This window comes from Canis lupus, chromosome 13, assembly GCF_003254725.2.
Source record: "Canis lupus dingo isolate Sandy chromosome 13, ASM325472v2, whole genome shotgun sequence".
NCBI lineage: Eukaryota > Metazoa > Chordata > Mammalia > Carnivora > Canidae > Canis > Canis lupus.
Genome location: NC_064255.1, coordinates 6,024,039 through 6,032,640, shown reverse-complemented (window position 1 = coordinate 6,032,640; position 8,602 = coordinate 6,024,039). Strand labels below are relative to the sequence as shown.

At 42.4% G+C, this 8,602-nt stretch overlaps 1 long non-coding RNA gene across 1 annotated transcript; it reads left to right on the top strand.

Annotated features, from left to right (window-relative positions):
* Positions 1 to 3,972: 3,972 nt before the first annotated feature.
* LOC118353124 (uncharacterized) lies at positions 3,973 to 7,113 on the top strand. The gene is made up of 3 exons (XR_004811400.2): positions 3,973 to 4,762; positions 6,202 to 6,274; positions 6,415 to 7,113. It is a non-coding gene; the product is annotated as an uncharacterized LOC118353124 (long non-coding RNA).
* Positions 7,114 to 8,602: the final 1,489 nt, after the last annotated feature.

Below are 8,602 nucleotides of genomic sequence, written 5' to 3'. Positions count from 1 at the left end.
GTCAGAACTAAACTCTTCAAACTCCTTAATGGTCCCCATCCTACACCAACCAAACTCCATCCAGGCTGCACCCAAGACCCACCAAGCCCCTCATGCTTCTGTGATACAGAGACATTTTCACTTCTCTGCTTCTTTGCAAATGCTGGACCTTCCATTCCACTCTTGCCTTTCCCCCTACCTATGATGTTCTACTCATTCTTTTCAATTCTATAAAATGTCATCTTCTGATCCATTCAAAAGACATTGTCATTTACTCCATCCTTTGGTTCTCAAAGGAATTAGGTGATAGCATTCAGTTCTTAGATCATTTTAAAGTATATCCACTTCTAAGTGTGCCTCTTCCACAAAATAATAAGCTCCCTAGGGATTGTGCCCCATTCCTTGTTGTATTTCCTACAATCTATATGGAATCTACATATACGTTAGCATATAGGTAGTGATAGTGAGGAGAAGGACTAACTACCATTTACTCAGTTTTGTTTCAGTTACAGTCTTAGCAGAAATCACTATTCCTAGTTTAAGCATAAAGAGAAATATACCAAGTATTAAGGGGCTTATACAATTGTGGAGGCTGGAGGAGCAAGCTTTAGACAAAGCCTCCAGGAATAACTTCCAGTCCTCAGAATCACACATAATAAGGAAAGCAAATGCCACTGCTTTTGCAGGAAGCCACTCCCTCTGGAAGCTGCCAGCAGCTGTCACCTTGCCTCTGTCACAGTCTACGTCAGCAAAATGGGCACTTTGCTTTCTGCCAATATCTCTCTCCTTAACTCCATTCCATAGTTGAGTCTTAGTTTAGGTGCATGTAATTGACGGAACTCCCAACACATCCAGAACATTAGCTGCAAGAGAGTCTAGGCAACATCTTTTCTAACTTTCCAGCCTCTGAAGTGAGAGGGTGCCCCAGAGGAAGTTTCAGATGGACGTGGAAGAGCCAATCCACACTATCCACAAATATCTCCTGTGTAGCAGGCATTTTGACAACTGGGCATTCCCATTTTACCTATGAAGAGACAGAGCTCAGAGAGACTAAACCATGTCCTAAGTGACACAGCTGGTACTGGTAAACTCTGATTCAAGAATCAAATCACAATTCCAAGATGTGTTCTTTCTACCACACTAACTGTCTACAAGTGCTTTAGTTTGAGATGTTTCTTTCACAGAGGTCTAACAGAAATGGAACAACAGAAAGTTAACACATTCTATTCCTTGTCATTATCATCTTGTTACCATTACTCTAGATTTTAGGGAATATGTGTTTGTGATAGAAATCTTTGTCTTTTTACTGAGGTCTAGTGATAGGGTTGGGTAAATGTAAGGTTGCATGAAATCTGATGAGAAATACCATTTTTCACCGAAAGTTCACAGATTCCAAATGTAAACTGAGTGGCAGTGATGCCTAAAAACACTCAGCTATATTTCCCAGTGCCCTATTAATATTCTACAACACAGCACACTCTCATTCTGAGTCAAGTCAGTGCAAAATTACTCAAGTCATCATCAGTAGTAAACTAAGATTGCATCTTCTGGTTCTACACTGAACATCCTGTCTATGGCTTCCTGAATCATTTACTGATCACTCTTAGGTTCAGGAAAATCCATTGATTGACTGATCCCAAATAGCATAGGCAAAAAAAATCCTCAGAAATATATCAAGGGCTGAGCTCAAGTCAGACCACCTAGCTAGAAAAGTGCTAAGAGAGAGGAGCGACAGGCCATCCCCAAAGTATGGTCATCTCATTCTCAAGGCAGCTGTCGGACTGAAGGTCTAGGAGAGCCTGTGGAATCCAACAATAGAGCTCTAAAGAGTGCATGTCCAGAGTATGAAACAGGGACGTTGGTCACAGACAGGCTCCCAGAAATGGGCTCACAGTGTGTGTGAGGAAAAGCACTGGACCCTGAGACAAGACACCTGGTATCCAACTCCCTGCAGAAGCCAAGGTAAACCCATGAAGGGTTCTGTCTAAAAGAATCAGTGTTGATATGTGGTGTGAGGGCCATAGATTCATTTGGGTGGTTTCCTGCAGCAGCCAGCAGTAGGAAATGCGCATAGAAGGATAGAAATGTTTTATCACCAAGATTCAAAGCCAGAGATGCCAACTTCTGTCAGCAGTCCAAGGGACATGTGAGAAGCTATACACCACTGATGAAAACAAAGGAATTAAAGGTTAAGTAGAGACTATACTGCAACCTGGAGGAAAAGTAAGGACTGAATCAAAGCCTGGGGTGAGTGATAGACCATTCAGTTTTCAGATTATCTGAGGTTCATTTACAGTGATCATTGCTTACCTGAGTTATTGTCCTCTCTTTGACGTTTACCCCCCAAATCCTGATTCAGGAAGGCATCACACTCTGATCACAGATCCCTTTCTTTCCAGTTTACATGTACAACTAGCCTGACTACACCTATCCCAGGACTTCACCAGGACCTTCAACAACACTACTATCTTTCCTGCCCTCCCCTTTCCACTGGGATTTCAAGCTATATCTTCAATCACCTCCCTGTCCACACACTCAATATCCTTGCTCATTAGCCCTTTCTTCATCTACTGTCCTGTCAAATTCCCATCTGTGGCTGAGCATACCTCAATGCCTTCTTCATACCTCATTGAGGAGAAAACTACATAAATGGAAAGACTGAGATCAACAAAAATTCATAGTCAACAAACTTAAATGGGCACCCAGGAGGGAAAAATCTGAAAAAGCCAATATAACATGAAGCCAGACATATGCATGTTTAAAAGCTCTACGGGTAATTTTGATGTGACAAGAAGATCTCCCTTGTGTTCTCTCTCTCTCTCTCTCTCTCTCTGTCTCCTTCCCTATTTCTCCCTTTCCCCCTTTCTCTCTCTCAAATAATCATAATAATCTGAGCTCCTAATTGACTTGATGTTTTAATAATCTCTATCTAGAGATAAGCCCACAAGGAAGAAAACTTATGAAAGAGAAAGAGATGGTCACCCAAGCAGCAGTGGCTCTCAAAGCACTAGGGGGCTCTGGACAGCCAGTGTTTTGGTGACTGTAAGAGGGCAAACTAGCAAGAGGTAATGCCAGCTCAAAGTGTACTACTGAATGGAAGATCTCCAGAAACCAAAGCAACAGGACCATACAATTGTTATGTCCTTTGGGTAAACCACTCAGCTAGGACCAGCCCAGGGTAAAAACTACAAGGTGGGGACTCAAGTAAATCTTGGCTAAAAGTGGTTAAAATGAGTGTGTATTGGGAATGAACAAGCATTGGTGGCACCCAGCCTAGATTGTACCATTTGGAAAAAGTAGCTTAGCCACAGGTTCTTCAGAACAGAGTAGAGGCACACTCTCAAAGCTTCCATGCCTCCCTTAGAGCAATGGGAGTCAGAGTCTGGCTCATTACATCTTATCAAGTGTCCCAAAGCAGTTCCATTATGTTCTGAAAAGTAAAGAGTTAAGTTATGGTAGAAAGAACTGCGTACAACTAATACATACAAAATCAATATCCTAATCTAACCTGGATTAGGCCATTGATCAGATATAGTCCAAGGGTTTGGAATGAGGAAGGGGAACCCAATGACAATCTTAAGACTGACAGGATCATAATGTGAAAAAATGGTGACAAAAATATTTGGCAAAGGCTAGGAGGAAAGCCTCGAACTCCCATGACGACTCACTGTTTCTAACACTAGTCAGGGAAATTAGATGAAACCTGAGCCTTTTTCAATATATCAATCATAATCCCCCCAACTACCACCACCAATGGTTATATCGGCTTTTCAGATTTTAGATTGTATGTTCATGATCTAACGTGTTAAAGATCTCCCGAAGTAATATCCAACGTGCTTCTAGCAGAGAGGTTCAACTCTCTGGATCCATTGACAACAAAAGTCAAAACAGACTTTGCTTCTAAGCCATGGTCCATAACCAACCTTAGCACCATCTACCATATTATTGCTACCATTTTTTGAACCAATCTTTGTGCCAGGTTCTAAACCTACCTTATCTTCTTTAATCCTCACAGTAACTCTGTGGGGGTAGATACTATTATTGTCTTTGTTCTTGAGGTGAGGAAATGGAGGTGCAGAAAAATTAATTTTCAGTAAAATCACAATAGCTATTAAGTGTCAGAGCCGAGCTTAGGGCCCAGGTCTGACTGAGCCAGTGTCCGCCTTCTTAGCTACCATGCCGCATTGCCTGTAACCAGCCTAAATGAAGTTAAAACCACACTGGGGGGATGTCAGGGTGGCTCAGTGGTTGAGCATCTGCCTTCAGCTCAGGGCGTGATCCCGTGGTCCTGGGATCGAGTCCTATATCAGGCTACCTGCAGGGTGCCTACTTCTCCCTCCGCCTATGTCTCTGCCTCTCTCTGTGTGTGATTTTCATGAATAAATAAAATCTTAAAAAAAAAATCAACCACATTGGAAGAGATATAGCAGCCCAGTCTAGGCAGCATCCTTTCTTGAAAGGTAAAAATAAATAGGTGATGATAGATAGATAGATAGATAGATAGATAGATAGATAGATGATAGACAGATAGATAGATAATCATGGCAGCCATAAAGCAAAGGAAACCATAGCTCTAAACGGAGTTGCATATGTTTGGCCTCTCTTATGCCTGCCTCTTTAGTTTGAGTTTTACTAAAGCCTGTGCTCCACACTCAGAAGCAGTCAGAAGTGTTTATCTTCGATCTTCTGTGAAGTTGATGCACAGGAGAAAGCAGTGAGAATAACAACAGCCTACAGTTTGGGGACATTCACCACGTGACAGGTGTTCCACCCTGGTTTACAGGTACTGCCTCATTCATTCTTCCAGCGATCTGGGGAGGTTGAGGCTTTAAAAGCCCTGTTTACAGATATGCCGAGAAAATGGACATACAGCAAGGTTAATAACTTGCCTTAAGTCACATAGCTAGTAAGTAAAAAAAAAAAAAAAAATTCAAACCTGGCAATTTGATTCCAGGGCCTGTGGGTTGTGCCTCCTTAAGAAGTTTCTGGGGCCAATGCGAACTGGATGTTAAATGACACATGTTCTGTTTTCAGCATAATTTCAAATTCCACTGAAACACTGCATTTTGCCACCTTAGTCCACCCTCTAGCTCTAGACTATGTAAAAGGCAATCAGAAATTCTTTCAGGGTTGTAGAGGCAAGCAATAAGGAATGCTTTGGATTGGATCATTTCTCTTCCCTTTGAGTCACCCATCCGTGGCAGAGGGCAAGGAAGTGATCCTGCCCCTTGCCATGTTAAGCCAAGTGAGAGGCCTTCAAAAGAACCATTTAGGGAACAAAACACATGCCCTTTGGAGCTTGAAGGCAGCAAGGACCAGTCCTTTACTTATAACTGAGAAGACTAAGTAGGAAGAGTCTGGGGCTAGCCAAAGGGCCTCTAGCCACCATGTTCAGAGTGGGAGGATTCCCAAGGAATCTCTGTAGGACCCTTGGGAGCAAGAGTTAACACAGGACATTCATGACCACACAAGGCCCCAAGTCAAACAACTTGCCTTGTCCCTGTGTGTCCTTCGTGACCCCTATATCCAAACCTGGCAAAGCCCAAACAGTAGGTGCTGATAACCAGGGGGAGGAAAGTTTGAACAAGGAAGAGAAGCTGGGTCTCCTCACCTGGCCAGCTTGCTTGGCATTCAGTCTCAAAGCAGAACTGAGCAGGGATAAAGGAGGAGTTTTAACTTACTTTTCCCCAAAGACAAGACCCCAAGACAATCAGGATGAGGCACACTGCTCTTTAGAGCCCCAGATTGGAATAAAATAAATTTAGCATGAAATTCACTCACTCACTAGCCTAGTGATTTGGGTAAGGAATGTAGCATTTCCTTTTCAGTGTCCTTGAACCAAGAAAAAGGAGAACATGAGTTTCTTGTGAGGGTTAAATGAGATACTGCATGCCTTCCCTCTCTTACATCACCTGATGCTTGTCAAGCAGTCAGTGAATGAGAGCTAGTTTATTACGACTGCTTCTGACATCACACATTTTGCCTGTCGGAAGTTCCAGCATATTTTGCAAAATAGCCTGCATTGCAACACCAGCATCACATGATACAATGATGTGGAATTTGGAGAAAGACAGGCCCAGGCTCAATTTTAGCTTTTCCACTCCACATGCTGGAGTATGTGATCTCAAGCATGTTATTTGCTTTCAGAGGCTTAATGTCTTCAACTGAATTTTCATCTGTCTTATTCACTGTTGTTGGTTTTTTTTTTTTTTTCCCCTCCAGAGCCTAGAACACTAAAGTGGGAAGAAGACGCTCAATACATACTTATTGAATGAATTAATTCCTCTGTAAAATGGTAATAACAATACCTATCTCATGCTGTGATTTGGAGGATTAGAGGATATGGCAAGATGATACATTGGCGTATTAACTTTTGTCTAACTTTTGCTTCTCTTCCCCCCCCCCCCCCCACTTTTTCTATCTCCCATGTCCTAGGACCATAAACCTCTGTCTTGGACTTCCTGGCCACAGAAGAAGGAACTTCTTTTGTTGCATGAGCTGCCCTAAAGACAACCTTCACTCAGGCCAGTCTAGCGGAACCAGATCCTTGGAGGGGAATTAGGGAAAGAACGCAGGAGGAGGCCCCATTCCCAGGTACTGTGTAGACCAGGGCCTGAAGCAGAGCCAGAAACCTTCGCCCAGAGATGACAGAAGCCCTAATGGAGGTGCCTAAGGGACGGGTGGGGATTTTAACACCAAAGTTGGAGGTCTCAGCAATGGCTCAGGGACTAAGCTGACAAAGAAAGAAGACACACAAGATAAATAATAACAATGGACCAAAGACCAGAGATCCTATCCAAACCTCCTGGACAGTGCAAATCCTGAGGTTATGTTATTCCCCCAAGGGAGGGAAAGAAGCCTGTTCCTCCCCAGCAACCAACCCTTGCTGGTCCAGACATAATCATATTTAAGTAAAAGAGAAATATGTATTGTACATGAAAGTTGTAGAGCTAATTCATAAAGGTCCTACAGATGTATAGTTCCTGATCTAATGTCAGGCACTTAGTAGAAACTTAACAGATGCTAGTTTTCTCTTCTTACTGACCAGAAAATGCTGTAATGGTCAAATTTGTCGATCTTGGAGATGATGGAAGAAAGCTCCTGCTCAAAGTAGGAGCCTCATGTTGCAAAATAAAGAACACCTCTAAAGAATCAGGATTTTTGACCTCATTATCTCTACTTCCTGCCTTTCCACTCCTATAGTCAGCTGGATGTTTCTCCAAAACTGCACCAGCTACTATCTTTTTACATTCCTTAAAGACTTTAAACAAATACCCATCTCTGCCCTTTCCTTGCATCCATCTTTCGGCTTGAAATATTTGCCCTTCTTTTCATTTCTCTAAGTCCTGTCTATTGTCCAAGTATCACCTACTGGCTTTATCCCTTTACAGAAACTTCCTAGTGCCTATCAAACACAGTGCTTAGACTTTACAGAGGCTCCATTCAAACATGCTTATTCATTTAATAAGTATTCTTTTAAGTGCTTGCTGTGTCCAAGCTGCATGAAAGCCAACATTTTTTGCCTCATTTGTTCACTGCTCTATATAGTGACTTATATATAGTGGATATTGAAAAATATCTGCTGAATGAATGAATGAATACTGCTGGTGAACAAAAGAAATAAGGTCCTTGTTATGAATTATAGTTGTCTTATTAGTGACAACAACAGCAAGTTCTTCTTCTCTATAACTCATAAATGAGAAAATCCCCCAAGGTTCTACTTTGGATGGTCTTCTCTCCACCCCCATTCCAGTGACAGAGCCATCCATTCCTGCAACTTGAGCTATCATCTCTATGCTAGTGAATTTGCTGGTTAAGAACTTATTTTTCTTCTGTCAAGAGAAAAGATAACTTCTTTTCTGTTATATGAGTAAACCTAAACCAGAGGCACATCCTCAAGCTAAGGGTACAATTCTACCTTTACATCACCAACTAATCTCCCAAGACACAGAGGAAAAGAAAGAAGATCCATAGACAGGCAAGTTAGGGTTGCACTTTCTCACAATTCCAGGTGAATTCAACCCATGCTGGCAGAGGAAAAGGAGTTTCACATGAGATTTTAGATGGGCAGGGAAGGAAGATTGTCTTGGACCTGGCCAGAGGAGGAAAGCACTTCTGTTAACAGCTCCACATGTAACAAAAGCAATCCAGCCAGGTACTTCATGTGCATTAATTTAGTTAATATAACCATCCTGATATTATTGTTTCCAACTTACAGACAAAGAAAACCAAGTCAGAGAAGGACGCCTGGATGGCTCAGCAGAGCATCTGCTTTGGTTCAGGTCGTGATCCCGGGATCCTGGGATCAAGTCCCGCAACGGACTCCCTACAGGGAGCCTGCTTCTCCCTCTGCCTGTGTCTCTGCCTCTCTCTCTCTGTGCCTCTCGTGAATAAATAAATAAAATCTTTACATTAAAAAAAAAAAAGAAAACCAAATCGTAGAGAGGCATAATATCTCCCAACATTAATGGAGCCTGTGAAGAGCTGGGCTGGACCTAGCTGAAGCCAAAGCGGAAGCTTTCGCCCACTATGTCATATTGTCCTTGTAAATATGAAGTGATATTCACAAGGCAAAGCCTCCAGGCATAAGATTATCCCAGACGTACCTTGCCAAGACAGCGAT